General features: G+C 45.0%; 1 long non-coding RNA gene across 1 annotated transcript in view; it reads right to left on the reverse strand.

Moving 5' to 3' along the window:
• The window catches only part of LOC124711713, a 496,662-nt gene that overhangs the window by 14,006 nt on the left and 454,750 nt on the right, over window positions 1-27,906 (reverse strand). The window lies entirely within an intron of this gene.

Consider the following 27,906-nt stretch of genomic DNA (forward strand, 5'->3'; position numbering starts at 1 on the left):
AGACACTAGCGGTGCACGGCTGTTAGAAGGGGGACAAGTTCTTTCGCGTACTCTGTGCAGAATCGAATTGGTATCCCGTCAGGTCCAGTGGACTTTCCTCTGTTGAGTGGTTTCAGTTGCTTTTCTATTCCTTGGACACTTATTTCGGTGTCAGCCATTTTTTCGTTCATGTGAGGATTTAGAGAAGGAACTGCAGTGCGGTCTTCCTATCTGGTCTTTCTATCTGGCTACAGAGTATAATGCTGAAGCAGGCACATGTGTTTCGGAGCACAGAGTTCAAAGGCCACTATTGAACAAGGAGCTCCACCTAACACGATCCCTACGTGTTCCTGCGTTGACCCAATGACATCGTCAGTTATGATGGCAGTGGTCACAGTATCGCTGTGTTTGCACCGTGGATCAATAGAAACGTGTCATCTGTCGAATGCTTGTAAACCACCATCCCGTAATTTGTGGTAATTGCTTGACCTGTGCGTAGACATGGTGCAACATACTTCTGGAATCCTGTCAAGGGCTTTTAGAATCCACACCAAACAGAATCGCTTCTGTTTAGTGTTTGTACATGGACCAACACGCTATTAAACAGGTGGTCATGATGTTTTGGTTCATTGGTATATACACTTCGATACGCTTGCAAGTGCACCACATATACGCTGAAGTAAAAGGGTTGTTTCAGGTCCAGTTCTATGTGCTTCAAGTGTATCCATCGTTCAGTCATACGAAAATCAATGACTACTGTAGCAAGACGACCGAACGAGGTAGTAAAATACGGACACTGGATTTGTATTCGAGAGGATGGCAGTTTAAATTTCGGTCCAGGGACGCAAATTTCGGCCTCCAGTGGTTTTCCCAAAACCCGCAGAGAAAAATGCAGAGAGCGTTATTTTGAAAAGAGGAAGGGAGATTTCCTTTCTCAAACAGAGTCTGTGCTTCACCTTTAATGACCTCGTTACATTTATTTTATTTATTTATTTTTTTGGGGGGGGGGGAGGGGGGGCATCAGTCTTCTGACTGGTTCGATGCAGTCCGCCATGAATTTCTCTACCGTGCTAACCACTTCATCTCAGAGTAGCAATTGCAACCAACGTCCTCCTCAATTATTTGCTGGATGTATTCCAACCTTTGTCTTCCTCTCAGTTTTTGCTCTCCACAGTTCCCTCTAGTACCATGGAAGTCATTCCCTCATGTCTTAACAGATGTCCTATCATCCTATCCCTTCTCCTTATCAGTGTTTTCCACATGTTCCTTTGCTCTCCGATTCTGCGCAGAACCTCCTCATTTCTTACCTTATCAGTCCACCAAATTTTCAACATTCTTCTGTAGCACATCTCAAATCCTTCTATTCCCTTCTGTTCCGGTTTTCTCACAGTCCATGTTCCATTACCATACAATGCCGTATTCTAGACGCACGATCTCAGAAATTTCTTCCTCAAATTAAGGCATATATTCGATATTACTAGACTTCTCTTGGCCAGGAATGCCCTTTTTGCCATAGCTAACCTGCTTTTGACGTCCTCCTTGCTCCGTCCGTCATTGGTTATTTTACTGCCTACAAAGCAGAATTCCTTAACTTCATCTACTTCGTCACCGTCAATCCTGATGTTAAATTTCTCGCCGTTCTCATTTCTACTACTTTTCATTACCTTCGTCTTTCTTCGATTTACTCTAATCCATACTCTGTATTCATTAGACTATTCATTCCGTTCAGGAGATCATGTAATTCTTCACTTTCTCTCAAGATAGCAATGTCATCAGCGAATCGTATCACTGATATCCTTTCACCTTGAATTTTAATTCCACTCCTGAATCTTTTTTTATTTCCATCAATGATTCCTCGATGTACAGATTGAACAGCAGGGGCGAAAGTCTACATCCTTGTATTACATCCTTTTTAATACGAACACTTCGTTCTTGGTCGTCCACTCCTATTATTCCCTCTTGGCTGTTGTACATATTGCATACGAATTTCGGACATCTTGCACCATTTTACATTGTCGAACGCTTTTCCAGGTCGACAAATCCTATGAACTTGTCTTGATTTTTCTTTAGTCTTGCTTCCATTATTAACCGCAACGTCAGAATTGCCTCTCTCGTGCATCCTCAATTTTCTTTTCCATTCTTCTGTACATTATTCTTGTAAGCAACTTGGATTCATGATCTGTTAAGCTGATTGTGTGATAATTCTCTCACTTGTCAGCTCTTGCCGTCTTTCCGGAAGTCAGATGGCGTGGCGCCAGACACACACATTCTACGCACCAACGTGAATAGTCGGATTGTTGACACTTCTCGCAATGATGTTAGAAATTCTGATGGTGTATTGTCTACCCCTTCTGCCTTATTTGATCTGAAGTCCTCTAAAGCTCTCTTAAATTCTGATTCTAGTACTGGATCCCCTATTTCTTCTAAATCGACTCTTGTTTCTTCTTGTATCACATCAGACAAATATTCCTCTTTATAGAGGCTTCCAATGTACTCATTCCACCTATCCGCTCTCTCCGTTGCATTTAACAGTGGAATTCTCGTTGCACTCTTAATGTTAACTCCCTTTCTTTTAATGTCACCGAAGGCTGTTTTGACTTTCCTGTCCTTCCGACAATCATTTCTTTTCGATGTCTTCACATTTCTTTCTGCAGCCATTTCGTCTTAGCTTCCCTGCACTTCCTATTTATTTCATTCCTAGGCGACTTGTATTTCCGTATTCCCTAGTTTCATCAATCAACTGAAGTATTTCTTCTGTTACCCATGGTTTCTTCGCAGTTGTCTTCTTTCTACATATGTTTTCAAAAATGGTTCAAATGGCTCTGAGAACTATGGGACTGAACATCTATGGTCATCAGTCCCCTAGAACTTAGAACTACTTAAACCTAACTAACCTAAGGACATCACACAACACCCAGCCATCACGAGGCAGAGAAAATCCCTGACCCCGCCGGGAATCGAACCCGAGAACCCGGGCGTGGGAAGCGAGAACGCTACCGCACGACCACGAGCTGCGGACCTTCTCATATCACCCGGCTATTTACAAGTATACCTCCTCCTCTTGTGATTCTTGAACAGGGTATTCGCTGTTACTAGCTGAAACTTGCGACAGAACTCAATTAGTCTTTTTCCTCTCTGATTCTTTGTACCAAGCCCATATTCTCCTGTAACCTTTTCTTCTACTTCTTCCCCGAAAACTGCATTCCAGTCTCCCATGACTATTAGATTTTCATATCCCTTTACATACTGTATTCCCTTTCAAAATCATCACACACTTTCTCTATCTCTTCATCTTCAGCTTGCGACGTCGGCATGTATGCCTGAACCCTGTCACTGAACTGTTCACAGTAACACAATCTCTGCCCTACCTTCGTATTCGTAACGAATCCTACTCCCGTTATACCATTTTCTGCTTCTGTTGATATTACCCTATATTCATCTGACTAGAAATCCTTGTCTTCTTTCCACTTCACTTCACTGACCCCTACTACATCTAGATTGAGCCTTTGCATTTCCCTTTTCAGATTCTCTAGTTTCCCTACCACGTTCAAGCTTCTGACATTCCACACAACGACTCGTAGAACGTTATCCTTTCGTTGATTATTCAATCTTTTTCTCATGGTAACCTCCCCATTGGCAGTCCCCTCCCGGAGATCCGAATGGGGAACTATTCCGGAATCTTTTGTCAATGGAGAGATCATCATGACACTTCTTCAATTACAAGGCACATGTCCTATGAATAGACGTTACGTGTCTTTAATTCAGTGGTTTCCATTGCTTCTGCATGCTCATGACGTTGATCATTGCTGATTCTTCCGCCTTTAGGGGCAGTTTCCCACCTATACGACAAGTGTGTGCCCTGAAACCCTGTTCGCTCCTCCGCCCTCTTTGACGTTTTGATTATGAGTCAAAGACGCTACCCCTAGACCACGGGTGCATTCGATACATTAAAACTCTTATCTTTCTTCTCTTTTTTATCAAAAGGTGTGGTGTTTTAAATACAGATAATGAAATTTAAATTCCGTTTTGCGCCACTACAAGTTTGTTGTAGTGGTTATTATACAATACCTCGTTGAGAGACCCATTAATCAGTACAATAAATATGAGTGATCTGGAAGTTGCTCAAGTAGCTGCAATGGAGGGCGGAATTATTTGTAGTTAAACTCTTACTGCTATCAAAACTACTTCAAAATGAAATGTATTGGCGGAATATGCGTCTGGAATGCTGAATAGTAATTTTCTTCACCATTATTTGTGTCGAACAGTGGAGGGAGGGAGGAGAGAGAGGGAGGAGAGAGAGGGAGGAAATCAGTGTACAATTTGTCAACGTTAGATCGCTCTGTGCGCCTTCGGACTTAGTACTATGCGTGAACAGTTTATGGCGGTACTGGACTTCATACCTAAACATTAAACCACAAATATACACCAGTGACACTTAACCCGCAGACATAATGACAAAAACAAGACGATTAAAGTAAATTACAGAAATTTCCCAGGTGACCTGTAACGAGTTGTATAAATGTACTGACAACAAGCTAAAATCAGTACTGGAGCGTAACTGTTGTGTCTGACGATTGCATGTTTCGGTGAAACAATTAATCTCGTATGCCATATTAGTGAGCAAGGACAAGTGGATTTGTTATGATTTGTAGCGTCAGTAAACTGAAATCACACATATGTACGCAGTAGCTAGTTATTGTAGGAATGAGAATTTTAAACAAACAATATGCATGTGTGATATGGGACGCCGAAATAAAAGTCAGTGCATATCTCGCGCACAGGCCGTGAAAATATAATAGAGATAGCCTTGTTTATGCTCCGTGATCGTGTGAAACCCAGCTCGCGCTATTCGTCCACGAGACTCAGAGGGCCATAGACATGGGTTCCCAGTGGATGCCGTGTTTCTTGACTTCCGCAAGGCGTTCGATACAGTTCCCCACAATCGTTTAATGACCAAGTTAAGAGCCTATGGACTATCAGACCAATTGTGTGATTGGATTGAAGAGTTCCTAGATAACAGAACGCAGCATGTCATTCCCAATGGAGAGAAGTCTTCCGAAGTAAGAGTGATTTCAGGTGTGCAGCAGGGGAGTGTCGTAGGACCGTTGCTATTCACAATATACATAAATGACCTTGTGGATAACATCGGAAGTTCACTGAGGCTTTTTGCGGATGATGCTATGGTATATCGAGAGGTTGTAACAATGGAAAATTGTACCGAAATGCAGGAGGATCTGAAACGAATTGACGCATGGTACAGGGAATGGAAATTGAATCTCAATGTAGAGAAGTGTAATGTGCTGCGAATACATAGAAAGAAAGATCCTTTATCATTTAGCCGGCCGCGGTGGTCTCGCGGTTCTAGGCGCGCAGTCCGGAACCGCGCGACTGCTACGGTCGCAGGTTCGAATCCTGCCTCGGGCGTCGATGTGTGTGATGTCCTTAGGTTAGTTAGGTTTAAGTAGTTCTAAGTTCTAGGTGACTGATGACCACAGCTGTTAAGTCCCATAGTGCTCAGAGACATTTGAACCATTTTTTTTATCATTTAGCTACAATATAGCAGGTCAGCAACTGGAAGCAGTTAATTAAATAAATTATCTGGGAGTAGGCATTAGGAGTGATTTAAAATGGAATGACCATATAGAATTAAACATCGGTAAAGCAGATGCCAGACTGAGATTCACTGGAAGAAACCCAAGGAAATGCAATCCGAAAAAAAGGAAGTAGGTTACAGTACACTTGTTCGCCCACTGCCTGAATACTGCACACTGGTGTGGGACCCGTACCAGATAGGGTTGATAGAAGAGATAGGGTTGTTGGAGAAGATCAAACGGAGAGCAGCGCGCTTCCTTACAGGATCATTAAGTAATCGCGAAAGCGTTTCTGAGACTCTGCAAGAGAGACGCTCAGTAGCTCGGTACGGGCTTTTGTTGAAGTTTCGAGAACATATCTTCACCGAGGAGTCAAGCAGTATATTGCTTCCTTCCTACGTATATCTCGCGAAGAGACCATGAGGATAAAATCTGAGAGATTAGAGCCCACACAGAGGCATACCGACAATATTTCTTTCCACGAACAATATGAGACTGGAATAGAAGGGAGAACCGATAGAGGTACTGAAAGTGCCCTCCGCCACACACCGTCAGGTGGCTTGCGGATTATGGATTTAGATGTAGATCACAAAATTCCATCGCCTTGCACTGTACGTTGACCTGCGGAAAACATCTGCAGATTCTGGGTTAGCATTACCCACAGCTCATTACAGAATACCACTCTACCACTCTACGTGTAACAAAGGGAGTCTTATGAGGGAATTCCGGAGGGTGCCATTTAGACGGGCAAGGGTTACACGTACTTCCGTAATGCGATTGTTTTCGAGTAGGCTGCAAAAAGCAAGGTAAGGACTCCAAATACACAGGAACATGACACGCGAGTGCTACCTGACGCCTGTGTCTCGATCCTAGCGCTGACAGGGCGAGTTTTGGGGAAAACGCCGACGAGAATCAACAAACGGCGACTGTGAAGCAGGGCAGGAAATGACTGTGCACGTGGCTGCTGATGAGCGTCTGCCCTGCTTCCCCGTCTCAGCACTGTCTCTGTGGATGTCAGCTGCTATTGGATTGATGGCAGGGATCACATTCCCTACCGCTGAAACGAATGTCGATAGCCATGTAAGACGCTGCGTAAACAGGGGGTCTCATCAAACAGCGCCGACAGCTGCGTGTATCCTGAACAAAGCACATTCCTCTTCTTTGCGGTCTTGCTAAGATTCTGCGCCCAGTGTCACGTTTTCGAACCAGCAAGGAGGACTTTTGAGTGCCTCCAAAACTGAGAAGAAGTCAGAACAATCTCACCCGACATGTATATTTGGATAACTACGTTTAACAGTTGCGCTCGTCACCGACGTCGGAAAATATTCTGATACCATAGGATGAAGGAAAGGCGACATCAATGTTATATTCCATAATTACGCAGAATTAAGTAACAGACGCCACTGCACCTAACAAAACGAAAAATCTTTAGTAATTACTGACAAGGGAACCTCCCCATCGCACTCCCCTCAGATTTAGTTATAAGTTGGCGCAGTGGATAGGCCTTGATAAACTGAACACAGATCAATTGAGAAAACAGGAAGAAGTTGTGTGGAACTGCGAAAAAATAAGCAAAATATACAAACTGAGTAGTCCATGGAACACATAGTCAACATCATGACAGTGTGAGCTAAGGAACGGTGTGGTCCAGTGGTAGCGTGAGCAGCTGCAGAAAGAGAGGTCCTGGGTTCAAGTCTTCCCTCGAGTGAAAATTTTACTTTCTTTATTTTTGCATAGTTATTATCTGTCCGTTCGTTCACTGACGTCTCTGTTCACTGTAATAAGTTTAGTGTCTTTGTTTTGCGACCGCATCGCAAAACCGTGCGATTAGTAGACGAAAGGACGTGGCTCTCCAATGGGAACGGAAAACATTTGATCGCAAGGTCATAGGTCAACCGATTCCTCCACAGGAAAACATGTCTGATATATTCTATACGACACTGGTGACGGCATGTGCGTCACATGACAGGACGCAGCAGCAAGTCGTATACTCCTAGCTCACTCATTTGTTACATAGTTTAATTCTTAATTTCTTTGCGTGTTTTTGGTACTTGCATTGTGTAATTCATAAATTTCGGGCGTATTATAGTATTTGAGAGTTGTAGCATCGCGTTTTAGTACCTGAATAGTGTAAATTCGCGTAGTCGTTTGTCTACTGTTTTGTTTTGAACGGCCAGTGTCGGTTGGTCGCAGTTAGTGTGCTCCCTGCCGCCGTTGGATAAGCAGCTGCAGCAGCAAGTCGTATACTCCTAGCTCACTCATTTGTTACATAGTTTACTTCTTAATTTCTTTGCGTGTTTTTGGTACTTGCATTGTGTAATTCATAAATTTCGGGCGTATTATAGTATTTGAGAGTGTAGCATCGTGTCTTAGTACCTGAATAGCGTAATTTCGCTTAGTCTCCTTCCGCCGCCGAGCAGTGTCAGCAGTGCGCAAGTAGCAGCATTACTGCATTTACTAGGCAATCTTGTATTTTAATAACCGTTTAAATTTTGTCGATTTGTTTGCGCTCTCTGTAGATTAGTTCAGACGTTCTTAGCAAAACAGTTTTTAGCATGGATAGGAACTGCAACTGCTGTGTTCGGATGCAGGCTGAGTTGGCATCCCTTCGCTCCCAGCTTCAGGCAGTGTTGGCTTCGGTCACACAGCTTGAGGCTGTTGCCAATGGGCATCACTGTGGGGGTCCGGATGGGGGTTTGTCGGGGACGGCCAGCTCGTCCCACGCATCCCCTGATCGGACTACGACTGTGGTTGCCCGGGATACTGCCCGCATTGAGGCTGATCCCTCACCTGTGGTAGAGTGGGAGGTCGTTTCAAGGTGTGGCAGGGGGCGAAAGACATTCCGGAGGGCTGAACGGAAAGCCTCTCCAGTTTGTCTGACGAACCGGTTTCAGGCTCTGTCTCAGGCTGATACTGATCTTCGGCCTGACATGGCTGCTTGTCCTGTTCCAGAGGTTGCCCCTCAGTCTGCAAGATCCGGGCAGTCGCAGAGGGTGGGCTTACTGGTAGTTGGGAGCTCCAACGTCAGGCGCGTAATGGGGCCCCTTAGGGAAATGGCAGCAAGAGAGGGGAAGAAAACCAATGTGCACTCCGTGTGCATACCGGGGGGAGTCATTCCAGATGTGGAAAGGGTCCTTCCGGATGCCATGAAGGGTACAGGGTGCACCCATCTGCAGGTGGTCGCTCATGTCGGCACCAATGATGTGTGTCGCTATGGATCGGAGGAAATCCTCTCTGGCTTCCGGCGGCTATCTGATTTGGTGAAGACTGCCAGTCTCGCTAGCGGGATGAAAGCAGAGCTCACCAACTGCAGCATCGTCGACAGGACTGACTGCGGACCTTTGGTACAGAGCCGAGTGGAGGGTCTGAATCAGAGGCTGAGACGGTTCTGCGACCGTGTGGGCTGCAGATTCCTCGACTTGCGCCATAGGGTGGTGGGGTTTCGGGTTCCGCTGGATAGGTCAGGAGTCCACTACACGCAACAAGCGGCTACACGGGTAGCAGGGGTTGTGTGGCGTGGGCTGGGCGGTTTTATAGGTTAGATGGCCTTGGGCAAGTACAGAAAGGGCAACAGCCTCAACGGGTGCGGGGCAAAGTCAGGACATGCGGGGACCAAGCAGCAATCGGTATTGTAATTGTCAACTGTCGAAGCTGCGTTGGTAAAGTACCGGAACTTCAAGCGCTGATAGAAAGCACCGAAGCTGAAATCGTTATAGGTACAGAAAGCTGGCTTAAGCCAGAGATAAATTCTGCCGAAATTTTTACAAAGGTACACACGGTGTTTAGAAAGGATAGATTGCATGCAACCGGTGGTGGAGTGTTCATCGCTGTTAGTAGTAGTTTATCCTGTAGTGAAGTAGAAGTGGATAGTTCCTGTGAATTATTATGGGTGGAGGTTACACTAAACAACCGAACTAGGTTAATAATTGGCTCCTTTTACCGACCTCCCGACTCAGCAGCATTAGTGGCAGAACAACTGAGAGAAAATTTGGAATACATTTCACATAAATTTTCTCAGCATGTTATAGTTTTAGGTGGAGATTTCAATTTACCAGATATAGACTGGGACACTCAGATGTTTAGGACGGGTGGTAGGGACAGAGCATCGAGTGACATTATACTGAGTGCACTATCCGAAAATTACCTCGAGCAATTAAACAGAGAACCGACTCGTGGAGATAACATCTTGGACCTACTGATAACAAACAGACCCGAACTTTTCGAATCTGTATGTACAGAACAGGGAATCAGTGATCATAAGGCCGTTGCAGCATCCCTGAATATGGAAGTTAATAGGAATACAAAAAAAGGGAGGAAGGTTTATCTGTTTAGCAAGAGTAATAGAAGGCAGATTTCAGACTACCTAACAGATCAAAACGAAAATTTCTGTTCCGACACTGACAATGTTGAGTGTTTATGGAAAAAGTTCAAGGCAATCGTAAAATGCGTTTTAGACAGGTACGTGCCGAGTAAAACTGTGAGGGACGGGAAAAACCCACCGTGGTACAACAACAAAGTTAGGAAACTACTGCGAAAGCAAAGAGAGCTCCACTCCAAGTTTAAACGCAGCCAAAACCTCTCAGACAAACTGAAGCTAAACGATGTCAAAGTTAGCGTAAGGAGGGCTATGCGTGAAGCGTTCATTGAATTCGAAAGTAAAATTCTATGTACCGACTTGACAGAAAATCCTAGGAAGTTCTGGTCTTACGTTAAATCAGTAAGTGGCTCGAAACAGCATATCCAGACACTACGGGATGATGATGGCATTGAAACAGAGGATGACGCGCGTAAAGCTGAAATACTAAACACCTTTTTCCAAAGCTGTTTCACAGAGGAAGACCGCACTGCAGTTCCTTCTCTAAATCCTCGCACAAACGAAAAAATGGCTGACATCGAAATAAGTGTCCAAGGAATAGAAAAGCAACTGGAATCACTCAATAGAGGAAAGTCCACTGGACCTGACGGGATACCAATTCGATTCTACACAGAGTACGCGAAAGAACTTGTCCCCCTTCTAACAGCCGTGTACCGCAAGTCTCTAGAGGAACGGAGGGTTCCAAATGATTGGAAAAGAGCACAGATAGTCCCAGTCTTCAAGAAGGGTCGTCGAGCAGATGCGCAAAACTATAGACCTATATCTCTTACGTCGATCTCTTGTAGAATTTTAGAACATGTTTTTTGCTCGCGTATCATGTCATTTCTGGAAACCCAGAATCTACTATGTAGGAATCAACATGGATTCCGGAAACAGCGATCGTGTGAGACCCAACTCGCCTTATTTGTTCATGAGACCCAGAAAATATTAGATACAGGCTCCCAGGTAGATGCTATTTTTCTTGACTTCCGGAAGGCGTTCGATACAGTTCCGCACTGTCGCCTGATAAACAAAGTAAGAGCCTACGGAATATCAGACCAGCTGTGTGGCTGGATTGAAGAGTTTTTAGCAAACAGAACACAGCATGTTGTTATCAATGGAGAGACGTCTACAGACGTTAAAATAACCTCTGGCGTGCCACAGGGGAGTGTTATGGGACCATTGCTTTTCACAATATATATAAATGACTTAGTAGATAGTGTCGGAAGTTCCATGCGGCTTTTCGCGGATGATGCTGTAGTATACAGAGAAGTTGCTGCATTAGAAAATTGTAGCGAAATACAGGAAGATCTGCAGCGGATAGGCACTTGGTGCAGGGAGTGGCAACTGACCCTTAACATAGACAAATGTAATGTATTGCGAATACATAGAAAGAAGGATCCTTTATTGTGTGATTATATGATAGCGGAACAAACACTGGTAGCAGTTACTTCTGTAAAATATCTGGGAGTATGCGTACGGAACGATTTGAAGTGGAATGATCATATAAAACTAATTGTTGGTAAGGCGGGTACCAGGTTGAGATTCATTGGGAGAGTGCTTAGAAAATGTAGTCCATCAACAAAGGAGGTGGATTACAAAACACTCGTTCGACCTATACTTGAGTATTGCTCATCAGTGTGGGATCCGTACCAGGTCGGGTTGACGGAGGAGATAGAGAAGATCCAAAGAAGAGCGGCGCGTTTCGTCACTGGGTTATTTGGTAACCGTGATAGCGTTACGGAGATGTTTAATAAACTCAAGTGGCAGACTCTGCAAGAGAGGCGCTCTGCATCGCGGTGTAGCTTGCTCGCCAGGTTTCGAGAGGGTGCGTTTCTGGATGAGGTATCGAATATATTGCTTCCCCCTACTTATACTTCCCGAGGAGATCACGAATGTAAAATTAGAGAGATTAGAGCGCGCACGGAGGCTTTCAGACAGTCGTTCTTCCCGCGAACCATACGCGACTGGAACAGGAAAGGGAGGTAATGACAGTGGCACGTAAAGTGCCCTCCGCCACACACCGTTGGGTGGCTTGCGGAGTATCAATGTAGATGTAGATGTAGATGTAGAATATGTTGTCGACCCACCTAACTTGTACACTTGGCGAATGGTTAAAAAGATTCTTCTACCTTGCCCGATTTAGGTTTTCTTGTGGATGTGATAATCACTCCCAAAAAAGTAATGAAAACATAAGAGTTTGTCACATAAACTGAAAATAAAAAATTAAAATTTTCACTCGATGGAAGATTTGAACCAAGGACCTTTCATTCCGCAGCTGCTCACGTTACCACGAGACCACAGCGCTCCTGCGTTCATAATGTCCTTGATATTGCATATCTTCCCATGAACTACTCAGTTTGTATATTTTGCTTATTTTTTCACAGTTCCACAAAACTTCTTCCTGTTTTCTCAATTGATCTGTGTTCAGTTTTTCGAGGCCTATCCACTGTGCCAACTTATAACTAAATCTGAGGGGGGTGCGATGGGGAGGTTCCCTTGTGAGTACGAAAAAATGAAATAATAATTTCATGAGTGTTTCAAGGGAGCCCGAGAGATGATGATAAATACTGATGTTGATGGGCTATAACAGTATTTGTTTCACACTTGCAAGTACAATGGTGGTTGTAAGTTGTAAATTAACGCCAATATGGCGATTTCCGTTAAAACGAAGACTTTGTAGGACAAAAATCTGCCTTCAAGTGCAGAGATACATTCAGGTGACAAAAGTCTTAGGATAGCGATGTGCACACATACAGATGGCGGTAGGTATGAAAGGGCAGTGCGTCGCCGGAGCTGTCATTTATACTCAGGTGATTCATGAAACAATGTTTACGACGTCATTACGGTCGCACGACGGGAATTAACAGATTTTAAACACGGAACAGTAGTTGGAGCTAGAGGCATAGGACATTCGATTTCGGAAATCGTTGGGCAATTCAATATTCCGAGATAAACAGTCTTAAGAGTATGCCGAGAATATCAAGTTTCAGGCATTACATCTCACCACGGACAACGCAGTGTCGGGTGGCCTCCACTTTAGCGACCATGAGCAGCGACATTTATTACGTTGAGTTTTCAGTCCTAACAGAGAAACAACACTGCGTGAAATGACCGCAGAAATCAATGTGGGACGTACGACGAACGTACCTCTTAGAACAGTGCGACGAAATTTGATGTTAATGGGCCATGGCAGTCGACGCGAGTGCCTTTGCTAACAGCAGGACATCGCCTGGCGCGCCTTTCCTGGGCTCGCGACCATATGGGTTGGACCCAAGACGACTGGAGAACCGTGGCCTGTGCAGATGAGTCCCGATTTCAGTCGGTAAGAGGTGATGGTAGGCTTTGTATGTGGCACAGACCCCACGAAGCCCTGTACCCAAGTTTCCAGCAAAGCATTGGGCAAGCTGGTAGTGAGTTCATAATCGTGTGGGCTTGGCCCTATCGTAGAACTGAACGCATCATTCACTGGAAATGGTTATGTTCGGCTACTTGGAGAACATTTGCGGCCTTTCATGAGATTCATGTTCCCAAACTACTATGGAATTTTTACATGGCGATGAGCCATGTCATCGGGTCACAATTTTTTGCTAATGGTTTTAAGAACATCCTGGGCAGTTGCGAGCGAATAATTTGGCCACCCAGATCGCCCGACATGAATTCCATCGAACATTGAAGGGACATAATCGAGGAGTCAGTTGGAGCAAACAAGCCTGCGCAGGCAACAGTTTTGCAATTATGGACGGCTATACGGGCAGCATGGCTCAATATTTCTGCAGAGGACTTCCAATGGCTTTTTAGGTGCGTGCTACGTCGCGCCGCTGCACTACGCCGGGGAATAGGAGGCCTGATAGGTTATTAGGAGGCATCCCGTGACTTTTATACCTGCAAGACGACGTTGACGCTTAAAAGTCGCCGGAGACTGATAACCCAGCACTCCAGAACACCCCTTCCAGAACTTGGTACAATAACGCAGTTAGGTTGGTCACTGTAGCTAGTGCCACTTCGTCCAGTCTACTGTATTGCTCGGAGGAACACGTCTGGAACACGACTCGAGAAAAATCGGTCGCTCTTACTCTTTAGCTGGTATTCGATGCACGATCCCACGATCGGTGCAGTCAGCCTCTGAACCACACAGACTTGCAAATTGGGGACATGTCTGTAAAAGTTTACCACAGTGGCGAAGCTTCAGAAATTTAAAGAAGAGTACCGATTTTCAACGAGCAACCATTTTAATCATCTTCGTGCTCGCTAGTCGTGACAGCTCGTTTCGATAAAATGGCGATGGTAGCTAAGAATTATGATCGTCACTGAGCCACGAAGTCATCTTAGCCACCGCGCCGGTAGCATTAAATGTTCAACTGACGTTGTATCATTATTTGAAGATCTCTCTTGCTCACATGATTACCTAGTAACTATATTTATTTATTATCAGTGTTCGCTCGGAAACTGTTTGGGATGGACCCGCAACGCCTGTTGTATTTGAACCCGAGTGTCGTTGACAAGGCTTGACCTTCATCTACGGCTCCTCTCGGTTAGGATGTTATTAGGCTGTGTTTGATGTCTCCGGGTGGCACATCATTCCTCGTAGAAAAGTTAGAGTGGTAACCGAACTGCAGACGGCCCGAATCAAGCGTTCGTGCGGCCCGCGGTTCTCAGGCGTATTTCATAATAATTTGTTAGTAGCAACTAACAGCAGAGTCCAAAAGTCAAGTAACATTAAGAGCTCGTTAATAATGTATCTTTCTTGCTCACTAACAACCAAAAATACTTAGAGAGACGGTATGTTAAGATTTGGTTCATTTTAATTGACGCTGGTAAATTCGGCCGTGAGTTAAGAAAAGTTTGCCGCTTACGTCAGGGGGCAGAGTGGTATTTAGCACGGCCACGTGGTCTTAATAGAAGTAAGAGGAAAAATATTTTATTGTTTGAATACAATGCTACGAGTAAAAGAAAAATGACATTCAAAACATTTGCTATTGTGTTTCATATTGCAGTTACTGTTATTTATTGATATAACATAGTAATTTATATAGGTTACCAGTTAATAGTAAGATCGATAGGAGAAGGTGTGGTAAAGTGGCCACGACGAGAGAAGTGCCTATTGCAGATGTTTTGCCCCTAACAGCGCTGCTGCACGCCGAGAAGTGGTCAGACAATTTCTAAAATACGAGGATTGCCCAGAAAGTGTTGCACCGCGTTTTTTTCTGCAACAATTCTTCACTGAACATAATTATAATTACACACACGAAAGAATGGTATTTTATCAACACACCTTATTTGTTCACGTAATCTCCATCCCTGCCTATGGCCTCCCCCCCAGCGCGAAAAAAGCGCGTGTATGCCCTGTCGGTACCAATCCTAGTCCTGGTGGCGGAGCCAGTGCTTCACTGTGTGAATCATCTGATCACTGGCAGACGCAGCGCCAACCGCCGTGTCTGTTCTCGCGAATGACATCAGCACGCTGCAACATGTCAGGTGTAACAGCGTGTATGGTCCACCCAACAGCTGCAAATCATGGAGCTCCGCCGAACCGCCTTCTGATGAGCTCATCCCTTATGCCCAGCGACTAACTGTACTTCTGCAGCCAGCAGATGCTCCATAGATTTTGCACAAGCTTTTGTGAATATTCTCCAGTTTCTTTCTCTGCAGTAAGAAATTCAATGACGGCACGTTGCTTGTAACGTACATTACCTACAGAGGCCGTTTTGAAACTGTCCTGTAACTACGCTATCTGTCGAAAGTGACGGAAACGTGGCACGCTCACTCAGGAGGCTTCAAATAATACGTACGTAACGTGTCGCATTCGTAGCGTTGTTTTAGGCTCAGAAAAAAATGCGGTGCATCACTGTCTGGGCAAACCTCGTACATCGCCATTGTTGTCAGTGAGACTGACAAAGAAAGTTTGTTCCGTTATTTTTTAGTAAACTTTCTTTGTTTTTGAGTTGTTTGGGGTTTCAATGGGGTGTCTCAATGTCTGTCTGCGGCCGAATGACAGCCCATTCATCCCCAACAGCAGAAATCTGAGAAGGTAGTTGGACGCTGGGGTCTTGAGCGAAGCTAATGTTGAATCTCATCCCAAAGGTGTTCCACTGCGTTCCGTTCGGGACTCTGGGCAGTCCAGTCCATTTCATGAACGTAATTTTCCACAAACAATCGCCTCACAGACGCTGCCTTATGACAGAGTGCGTTGTCATGCTGACACAAGCAGTCATCGTCTCCGAACTGTTCCTCGGTCGTATGCAAACAATAATGTGCTCATATTCTTCCACATTTACGGTCTTCTTAAACGCTTTAAGGGAACCACACAGTAACCACGAATAATATCCCCAAGCCCTAAAATCACCACCTTGACACTACACACGATGCAGGTAATGTTCTCCAGGCGTTCACAAAAGGCTAACCGTTCCATAGGATTGCCGCAGCCTGTAGCGTGATTAATCAATCCAAATCACTCGTTTCCAGTCATCCACTGTCGAATGTCGTTACTTTTTACATCGCGCATGCTTTTTAACTGCCTACGCACGGTGATTATGCTAGCTGGACTGCTGGTTGTACTTTGGGACTAAGGAGTGACTTCTTCCGCTTCTTTCATGCGCTTTTTTACATCTACATCTACATACATACTCCACCGGTGCCGGAGGTTACCTCGTACCACAACTATCATCTTCTCTCCCTGCTCCACTCCCAAACAGAACGAGGGAAAAATGACTCTATATGCCTCTGTACGAGCCCTAATCTCTCTTATCTTGTATTTGTGGTCTTTCCACGAAATATAAGTTGGCGGCAGTAAAATTGTACTGCAGTCAGCCTCAAATGCTGGTTCTCTAAAAATTTCCTCAGTAGCGACTCGCGAAAAGAACGCCTCCTTTCCTTCAGAGACTCCCACCCGAGTTCCTGAAGCATTTCCGTAACATTCGCGTGATGATCAAACCTACCAGTAACAAATCTAGCAGCCCGCCTCTGAATTGCCTCTATGTCCTCCCTCAATCTGACCTGATAGGGGTCCCAAACGCTCGAGCAGTACTCAATAATAGGTCGTATTAGTGTTTTATAAGCGGTCTCCTTTACAGATGAACCACATCTTCCCAAAATTCTACCAATGAACCGAAGACGACTATCCGCCTTCCCCACAACTGCCATTATATGCTTGTCCCACTTCATATCGCTCTGCAATGTTACGCCCAAATATTTAATCGACGTGACTGTGTCAAGCGCTACACTACTAATAGAGTATTCAAATATTACGGGATTCTTTTTCCTATTCATCTGCATTAATTTACATTTATCTACATTTAGAGTTAGCTGCCATTCTTTACACCTATCACAAATCCTGTCCAAGTCATCTTGTATCCTCCTACAGTCACTCAACGACGACACCTTCCCGTACACCACAGCATCATCAGCAAACAGCCGCACATTGCTATCCACCCTATCCAAAAGATAATTTATGTAGATAGCAAACAACAGCGGACCTACCACACTTCTCTGGGGCACTCCAGATGATACCCTCACCTCCGATGAACACTCACCATCGAGGATAACGTACTGGGTCCAATTACTTAAGAAATCTTCGAGCCACTCACATACTTGGGATCCAATCCCATATGTTCGTACCTTAGTTAGGAGTCTGCAATGGGGCACCGAGTCAAACGCTTTCCGGAAGTCAACGAATATGGCATCCGTCTGATACCCTTCATCCATGGTTCGCAAGATATCATGTGAAAAAATGGCGAGTTGCATTTCGCAGGAGCGATGCTTTCTAAAGCCGTGCTGATGCATGGACAGCAACTTATGTCTCAAGGAAATTCATTGTATTCGAACTGTACCTCCCTCCAAAATGCTTGACGGTCCTGTCCGTCAGTACAAGAGGACAGTCTTGTCCTGATTTACCTGCTCTCCTTCCTTCCTTCACGTTCCTCTTCACAATCTGATCCCAAACGGTCGACTTGGACACCTTTAGAAAGCTTGAATTGTCCCTGGTGGATTTCTCACTCAGGTGACATCAAATGATTAGTAAGAGTCTCCTTGATCGATCCATTCCGCTGTTACTGCTTCCCTACTGACGACTCAATACTACCGGCCTCTTTTTCCTGGCGGGTCCGTCTCTCCAGACATCTCCTGGCAAATACCGCATAACATAGGGGTGTCCGGATACTTTTGATCAAATGGGGTACGTATGCAGATGCACTTGTGTAGCTACGTTAAGTGTTGCAACAGGGTGGGTGCAACAGATCAGCCTCATCACCTAAAAACATTCTCAAACCACGACAGCCACTGGTGAGATCTCTTCCTAATAAAGAACAGGTGTGGTGGCATTGAATCATTTTTTTTATAATTAAGTAGGAATATAGGTTGCCATGTATTTCAAACACATTTTAACAAAAGAATAAGAGCAGCAAATGGCTTACTATCTAAACCAATAAATATCATTTAACTTAGATTGGGCGTCTTATTATTTTTCAATACACATTTTTTACCGTGAGCTCCAAAACGGTTACCAAAAACTACAGGGTGTCCGAAAAGTCTTTCCCTGATTACATAAACTGATAACTCAGGCTAGAAGGAAGATACAAATATGTAACTTGTGTCGAATTGCTTACAACTATCAAAGTTTTTTTCTGTTTTAGGTTCACAGTACGTAAATAGTGGATGAAGTGCAGTGCCCAAGAAGCCAGGTTAACCAATCAGGAGAAGGCACAGTGTGTCCTGTGGTACAATGAGACACGATCACCAACCACAGTGCAGAGACACTTCCAGACAAGAACTCAGGATCGGTTGCTGACCTTCCGAGGTCTGGTCGACCAAGAACCTCAGCAGACAGGGTGGAAGCTGTAAGGCAGTCTTTTCTGCCAAGTCCGAAGAAATCGGTGCGCAGGGCCTCACGTGAATTACAGATGCCAAAAAGCTCTCTCCATGACATTTTACACAAACGTTTATTGTTTCGTGCATACAAAGCGCAAATCGTTCAGGCCTTGTTGCCCAATGACAGCACACGTCGATATGACTTTGCGGTCGAAATGCTATCACGTATTGAGGACGATGATGGTTATCTCAGACGAATTGCCTTTTCCGACGAAGCGACCTTTTTTGTCAGTGGAGTGGTGAATCGCCATAATGTGCGCATTTGGGGTTCAGAACCCCCTGGCGAGGTCTTTGAGTGCACCAGAGGCAGTCCAAAGGTGAATGTTTGGTGCGCGCTATTGCACGATCGAATTATCGGGCCATTCTTCTTCACTGAGGCTACCATCACATCTGCAGCGTATCTGGACATGTTGCAACTGTATGCTGTTCCTCAGTTGCTTCAGTATCACCCCGATGTCTTGTTTCAGCAAGACGGTGCACGGTCTCATTGGGGTTTGGACGTCCGTGCCTATCTTGATATGACCTTTCTTGGCCGATGGATTGGTCGTGATGGGCCAACGGTTTGGCCTCCACGCTCTCCTGACATAACCCCATTAGACTTCTTTTTATGGGGTTATGTCAAGGACGAGGTCTACCGAACACGTGTACCAGATCTTGAAACCCTGCGGCAACGGATAACCACAGTCGTTGAATCGATCCCTCCAGTGATGTTGGCTAATGTGTGGACGGAAATTGAATAGCGCCTAGATGTACTTACGTGCTATCAAGGGTGCTCATGTGGAAGTTTACTGATGCGTGAAAAAACTTTGATAGTTTTGTAAACAATTAGACACCAGTTTCATATTTGTATCTTACTTCTAGCCTGAGTTATCAATTTATGTAATCAGGGAAAGACTTTTCGGACACCCTGTACTCTAAGCAAAACCAAATGTTACCAATATGTCGGTGGAGGACCCAAACTCTCCTTTCGTTAAGCGATATTCCATTCACCCCCCCCCTCACCCCATTAGCCCCCCCCCCCCCTTCGCCGACTTCTAGAATCGCTCCTGCTTGGGGAACGTTCCGTTCTGCCTGCTGTACGGTTGTTATTCATATATCCGAAATAGGATTACTGGCGGTACACTATAAAAGTTTCCGACGTGAACGAAAGAAAAGTGTTAGAAATCTGTCACCATAAATAAGTATACGTGACCATTAAAATGTGCCAGACAATGCAATCGAATGTTAAGTCTCAACGACCTGATAACTCCTCTCAAGAAGAAAACGTTTCAAAGATTAGATATTAAAATATTATGCCAGATACGACTGGTTGTTTTCGGCTGCCTCAGCTATCTACTCGTGAGGAACGTTATCTGTTATGTTCAACACCCTGCTGAATTCCTTTGTTCTGTGCAAGCGCCTGTTGCGTCAGCTATCTTGGTGCTTCCTTATAAGGTAACAGCTATTTGAATGTGGAAATCTGCCTCACAAACTAAGTCTCTGCGCGCATAAGGAACGATAAATCAATGCCTACTGAAGCGATTTACAGAATCTCTCTGTAGAGCAATAAGATGTGCGTTGGGATAACACAAATTACAGGGAGTCAGTCGATGTGCTGCTACATGTCACTCAAGCCATCTGACAACCTGTGTTCAACTGTTTCGGTAGGCAAGCGGTTTACAAAGTAATCAACGTAGTTTAAGAATAGGAGCTTATGGTACTCATAAGCTGACTTCAAAAAGTGTGCCGCCGAAAAGCTATTGACGAAGCAAATGTTTCTTCAATTTAATACAAGCACCTCGAAAGTTAATTTCATCGTCCTTCTGCCATTTGACAGCGCAAGAAAAAGATATTGTCTTCAGTTTTGTCAAGAAAGTAACAAGAAACGTTGGCCTTTTAAATACAAAAGCGCTTCCTTTATCTCTGAGCGGCCCTGACTGGAAAATAAGTCCTTCCGTTTAGCCTTGTAACTTTCAATAAAGAAATTTTTGCCCTTGACGTTAGTGGTTATTGTACAGTACTTTCATTGGGCCGAGGTGCTCGCTGAAGAGCTTACCATTCATTCTTGGTGTCCGAGATAAGTAGTGAGATTGAATTTTTATTTATCATTTTTTTATTTTTTTCCAACAATAATACTGTCCCCTTGAAATACACTGTCATCAAAAGTATCCGGACACCTGGCTGAAAATGACTTACAAGTACGTGGCGCCCTCCATCGGTAATGCTGGAATTCAATATGGTGTTGGTCCACCCTCAACCTTAATGACAGTTTCCACTCTCGCAGGCATACGTTCAATCAAGTGCTGGAAGGTGTCTTGGGGAATGGCAGCCCATTCTTCACGGAGTGCTGTGCTGAGGAGGGGTATCGATGTCGGTCGGTGAGGCCTGGCGCAAAGTCAGCGTTAAAAAACATTCCAAAGGTGTTCCTTAGGATTCAGGTCAGGACTGTGTGCAGTCCAGTCCATTACTGGGATGTTACTGTCGTGTAACCACTCTGCCACAGGCCGTGCATTATGAACAGGTGCTCGATCGTGTTGAAAGATGCAATCGCAATCCCCGAATTGCTCTTCAACAATGGGAAGCAAGAAGGTGCTTAAAACATCAATGAAGGCTTGTGCTGTGATAGTGCCACGCAAAACAGCAGGGGGTGCAAGCCCCCTCCATGAAAAACACGACTATACCATAACATCACCGCCTCCGAATTTTACTGTTGGCACTACACACGATGACAGAGGACGTTCACCGGGCATCCGCCATACACTATCCCATCGGATTGCCACATTGTGTACCGAGATTCGTCACTCCAGACAACGTTTTTGCACTGTTCAATTGTAAAATGCTTACGCTCCTTACACCAAGAGAGGTGTCGTTTGGCGTTTCCGGCGTGATGTGTGGCTTATGAGCAGCCGCTCGACCATGAAATCCGAGTTTTCTCACTTCCCGCCTAGCTGTCACAGTACTGGCAGTGGATCCTGATGCTTGGAATTCCTGTGTGATGGTCTGAATAGATGTCTGACTATTGCATATTACAATACTCTGGAATAGTCGGGAGTCTCTGTCAGTCAACAGATGAGATCGATCTGTACGCTTTTGTACTGCATGTCTCTCTTCACGTTTTCACTTCACTATCACATCGGGAACAGTGGACCTAGGAATGATTAGGAGTGTGGAAATTTCGCGTACAGACGTATGACACAAGTGACCCCAGCCACCTCACCGCGTTCGAAGTCCGTGAGTTCCGCGGAGCGCCCCGTTTTGCTCTCTCACGATGTCTAATGACTACTGAGGTCGCTGACATGGAGTACCTGGCGGTAGGTGGCAGCAAAATGAATATGCAAAACGTAGGTTTTTGGGGTTCTCCGGATACTTTTGATCACATAGTGTAGTTTCCTTCGGCAGCTATACACTGGCGAAGTCTTTGTTCCCCGTCGTGGTAGTAGCGCTGAAGGACTTCAACTGGCAGGACTTGTAACACATCAGTCACATTCTTTTGAATGTTCTCCAGAGTCCCAAAATGGTGTCCTTTCAAGACATTTTTTCAGTTTCGGGAAAAGAAAAAGAATGAGAAGGGCTCAGGTCTGGTTAACAAGGGGGATGTGGAACAACAGGAACGTATTTTGAAGTAAAAAAAAAAAAGAAAGTGTTATGGAAGTGGCCGTGTCACATGGGGCGTTGTCATGACGCAGTATCACTTGTCCGCCATGTCTGTTATCACTCGATTCATCCTTTTACTGAGCCTTTCAAGGACATCTTTGTCCTGCAACAGTCTCACAAGACTATGCGCAAGTTCGAAGTTTACGTCAGTGTTTTTACGTTGAAGGTCTCCCCAAGCGGCAGTCTTCTTCAACGTGCTCTCGGTTTCCCAAAAATGATTTGCGCCATTGGATACGCTGAGCTTTTTATAAGGAATGTTCCCCAAAGCCCTGTTTCAGCTTTTCAATGATCACACTCGCTGATTCCCCAAGTTTAGCCCAAAACTTGATGGCAAAACATAGCTCTAAATTCCGTTGTTCCATTTTGTACGGAGCTGAAACTCGGTTGAGCATTGGAAGAGATGAACTCACCACTTATCCAAGTAGAAAACACAGATTTTCCATATCGATCGCAGTATTGTCAGTCTCTCTACTTTTCACACACACCTCGTACATTGGTAACAATATGATCTTTAGTTTTTCGACTCCACACTGAGCTACACCAGTGGGACATTTGTTTCCCACACATTTTCAAGAGCACACAGGAACGGAGAAGCACGACAGTCCAAAATATGCTTCATATATAGGATCTGACCGCAATCGCAAAGAGTGTCGTTCCAATCCTTCGGGGCCCATCTTGCTAGGTTGGTCTTACTAGCGCCCAATCACTTCGAGTTTAATGTGTATTCTTCAGTTCTTCCATGTAACTTTAATACCAGTTAAGCTCATTCTCTTTAAGTGGAGTACCAGATAGAAGGATCTTAGCTAATTCATGACGTGAAATTTGTACAGAGTGTGGCCTGAGCTCCGTAGATGACATACCTTTCTGCAACGCTCTGCTGCTAGAATTTCTTAATGTACTAGTAAGTTTCTCATGGAGTTGTTGCTCTTTTGTACAGCTTGTCCAAAAGATTTTTTGTTTCGAAATTTCGGTGTACGATTTTAGCTGAAGTAGTCTGCTATAATGGAACAAAGCCGACATAATACGAGGGGCGTTCAATCCGTAATGCCTCATACTTTTTCTCCGCCGATTTCGATTGAAAAAATGCGGAATTTGTTGTGTAACACCGTGGAATATTTTTATTTCAGCCCCTAAAATTTCAAGAAGTTCAAAAAAATGGTTCAAATGGCTCTGAGCACTATGGGACTTAACATCTGAGGTCATCAGTCCCCTAGAACTTAGAACTACTTAAACCTAACTAACCTAAGGACATCACGCACATCCATGCCCCAGGCAGGATTTGAACCTGCGGCCGTAGCAGTCACGCGGTTCCGGACTGAAGTGCCTAGAACCGCACGGCCACCGCAGGCCGGCTTCAAGAAGTTCTGACAGATGGCGGCGCAATACGTTCCAAGCACAGCGCTGTCACTGAGTTTCTTTTGGCAGAAAACTAGAACATCGCAGATATTCATAGGTGTTTGTACAATGGCTGCAGAGACTTGGCACTAAACAAAAGCACGGCGAGTACTTGGACTAGGCGCCTGTCATCGCAACAAGGTCACGCAAACCTGACCGATCTCTCGTGTTCTAGCCGACCGTACACAGCTGTGACTCCTGCACTGTTGGAACGTGCCTACACTCTCTTACGAGGTGATCAATGGATCACACTCAAACACCTCGCTGGACAACTGCTGGACGTCTCTGGTGGTAGTGCTGGCACACTCGTCCACCAGTTGGGGGTACTCAAAGATGTGTGCCCGTTGGATTCCTCGCACGTCTAAGAGAAGAGCACAAAGAGCAACGGAGGATCATCTGTGCAAAATTGCTTGCGCCTTTCGAGGCTGACTGTGACAAGCTTTTGTCGAACTTCGTCACAGGGGATGAGTCATGGGCTCATCACTTCGAACCGCCAACAAAACGGCAATCCACGGAGCGGCGTAACACCACCTCTCATCCGAAGAAAAAGTTCGAAGCCACAACCTCAGTCGGTGAAGTCATGGACGACGGTCTTGTGTTCTTCTCCATGAGAACGCAAGGCCTCACACAAGTCTGCGCACCCAAGATGAACTGACGAAACTTCAGTCGACTGTTCTTCTTCATTCAAGCTTATGTCCGGAATTCGCAGCTTCCGACTTCCATTTGGCCTAATGAAGGATGCACTCGCCGCAGGAAACAGTACGTGGATGATACGGAGGTTACTGATGCAACACGACGTTGGCTCCAACGTCGTTCACTAGAGTGGCGCCAGCCGTTGTGGCCGAGCGGTTCTAGGCGCCTCAGTCTGGAACCGCGCGACCGCTACGGTCGTAGGTTCGAATCCTGCCTCGGGCATGGATGTGTGTGATGTCCTTAGGTTAGTTAGGTTGAAGTAGTTCTAAGTTCTAGGGGACTGATGACCACAGCAGTTAAGTCCCATAGTGCTCAGAGCCATTTGAACCATTTTTGAACTAGAGTGGCACCATGCTGTTAGAAGGGTCCTCCCAGGCAGGCAGAATAAGACCGTTGCATTGAACAGAGATTATGTTGCAAATATGATTTTGCAGCCAAAAGACTGGGGAATGATATGGCATATTGGAATCCTGAATAAAACCAACTAGTTTTAAGAAAAATTCTATTGATTTATTTACTGAAAGCCACTCACATATTCTTCCACAACATTCCACTATACTTTCCGAATAAATTAAAAATAAAATATAAAACCGTTCACTAAGGATGTTACGTGCAAAAATCTTACAGGATCAGACCTTTTCTAAAAAATTGTATCACCAGGAACAGGCAGCAGAAAGCATACGATAACACCGCTGGTGACAAGTAAGATAATCTGATCGAGGCCAAAGGTAGTGATAACAATCAGAAGAATAGAAGCGCACCAGTATCTGCATGAATCATGTGGTGCCGCAACACTTTCGGCATGTTGCGCAATGGATGCAAAAAATGGGTGAATTGCCTCCTAGTGAAACCGTTCATGATACCGTACAGCATTTAGCAGAGTCACAGGGAAACCAGCACAGAAAAATGGCTCTGAGCACTATGGGACTTCTGAGGTCATCAGTCCCCTGGACTCAGAACTACTTAAACCTAACTAACCTAAGGACATCACACACATCCACGCCCGAGGCAGGATTCGAACCTGCGACCGTAGCGGTTGCGCGGTTCCAGACTGTAGCGCCTAGAGCCGCTCGGCCATTCCGGCCGGCAAACCAGCACAGAGTTCCATGCTCACAAACTAGCAGGAAATGTTCATTATTTCAGTGGGATGTCTGAGCGAAATATTTAAGTTCATCCTCATGTTTAAAGTATCACAGACGAAGGAAACTAACAGCAGTACTTGCCTAGTTGGACTTCCATCGGTTTTAAAAGGCCTGTATGGCATGAAAAAATGGACATTTGTGGTAAGGGCTTATTGGACCAAACTGCTGAGGTCATCGGTCCCTAAGCTTACACACTACTTAATCTAATTTAAAATAACTTACGCTAATGACAACACACACACCCATGCCCGAGGGAGGACTCGAACCTCCGACGAAGGGAGCCGCGCGGACCGTGACAATCCGCCTTTGACCACGGGGCTACCCCGCGCGTGCATGGCATGAAGACGAATATAACGTAAATGCTCTTTCATCAAAGAATAGTATTCTCATTTTAACGATAAGGAGCAAGAAGTCTGACTCAAACTCATTTTGTTAATTTGATTTCTTCTTAGACCTCACACTTCCTACAAATTAAATGATAGGCAGGGCTATTTTCACTCCGACGATTCATTGTGAGAAAATGCTTTATTATGCACGGGGTATGTGGACACGACCCTACAATAAAAATAATACAGTCCACGAATCCACATATCCGCCGTAACTATATTCTAAAGTTAACTCAATTCTTCATCGGTGCTTGACAGGACATGACATGAGAATAACGCCAGAAAGTAAAACACTATGTCAAACTCTTAAACAGTGCTGCAATTCACCAACTGCATAAATCTGAAGAGGTATTTATTCACACTGAAATGTCAGAGTGAAAATAGCTCCGCCTATCGTTTAATTTGTAGAAGGTGCTAGGGCCAAGAAGAAACCAAATCACCAAAACGAGTTTATGAATCAGAGTAGCCCATGGTGAATACTTATGAAAAGAAAATTTTTTATTCTTTGGACTCCTTTTATAATTTTATGTACACAAGAACCTTTAACAGTCGACGAATACATATGGGCATTTATTCTGACGTACGCTGAATGTAATCCGTCTGCTGTCTTCAGCTATAGAATGTGATGTTTCTGGGTTTTATGTCAATTTTATGCACTGCAGCGCCAAAGAAACTGGTACAGGCATACGGATTCAAATACAGATATATGCAAACAGACAGAATACGGCGCTGCGGCCGGTAACGCCTATGTGAGACAAGTGCCTGGCGCAGTTGCTAGATAGGTTACTGCTGCCACGATGGCAAGTTATCAATATTTGAGTGACTTTGAACGTGCTGTTACAGTCGGCGCAAGTGCGATGGGACACAGTTACCTCGAAGGAAGCGATGAAGCGGGGATTTTACCGTACGACCATTTCAACTGTATCAGGAATCTGCTGAAACATCAAATCTCCGACACCACTGCGACCGGAAATAGATCCTGCAAGAACGGAACCAACGACGACTGAGGAGAATCATTCAACGTGACAGAAGTGCAACCTTCTGCAAATTGTTGCAAATTCCAACGCTGGGCCATAAACAAGTGTCAGCTTGCGAAACATTCAACGAATCATCATCGATATGGGTTTCGGAGCCGAAGGTCCACTCGTGTACCCTTGATGACTGCACGACACAAAGCCTGGGACCGTCAACACCAACACTGGACTGTTAATGACTGGAAACATGTTGCCTAGTCCGACGTGTCTCGTTTCAAATTGTGTCGAGCGGATGGACGTGTAGAGGTATGGAGACAACCTCAAGAATACATGGACCCTGTATGTCAGAAGGGGACTGTTCGTGCTGGTGGAGGTTCTGTAATGGTGTGGGCCGTGTGCAGTTGGAGTGATATGGGACCCCTGATACGTCTAGATGCGACTCTGACAGGTGACACGTACGTAAGCACCCTGTCTGATCGCCTGCATCCATTCATGTCCACTGTACATTCCGACGGACTTGGACAATTCCAGCAGGACAATGCGACACCCTACACGTCCAGAATTGCTACAGAGTGGCTCCGGTAACACTCTTCTGAGTTTAAACACTTCCGGTGCCCACCAAACTCCCCAACATGAACATTATTGAGCATATCTGGGATGCCTTGCAACGTGCTGTTCAGAAGAGATCTCCACCCCCTCGTACTCTCTTGTGGATTTATGGACAGCCTTGCAGGGTTCATGTTGTCAATTCCCTCCAACACTACCTCAGGCATTAGTCGAGTCGATGCCACGTCGTGTTGCGCCACTTCTGCGTATCCGCGGGGGCCCTACACGATATTAGGCAGGTGTACCAGTTTCTTTGGCTCTTCAGTGTACATGACAAGAGCCGCTCGG

Source organism: Schistocerca piceifrons, chromosome 8 (assembly GCF_021461385.2).
Source record: "Schistocerca piceifrons isolate TAMUIC-IGC-003096 chromosome 8, iqSchPice1.1, whole genome shotgun sequence".
In the NCBI taxonomy this organism is placed as follows: domain Eukaryota; kingdom Metazoa; phylum Arthropoda; class Insecta; order Orthoptera; family Acrididae; genus Schistocerca; species Schistocerca piceifrons.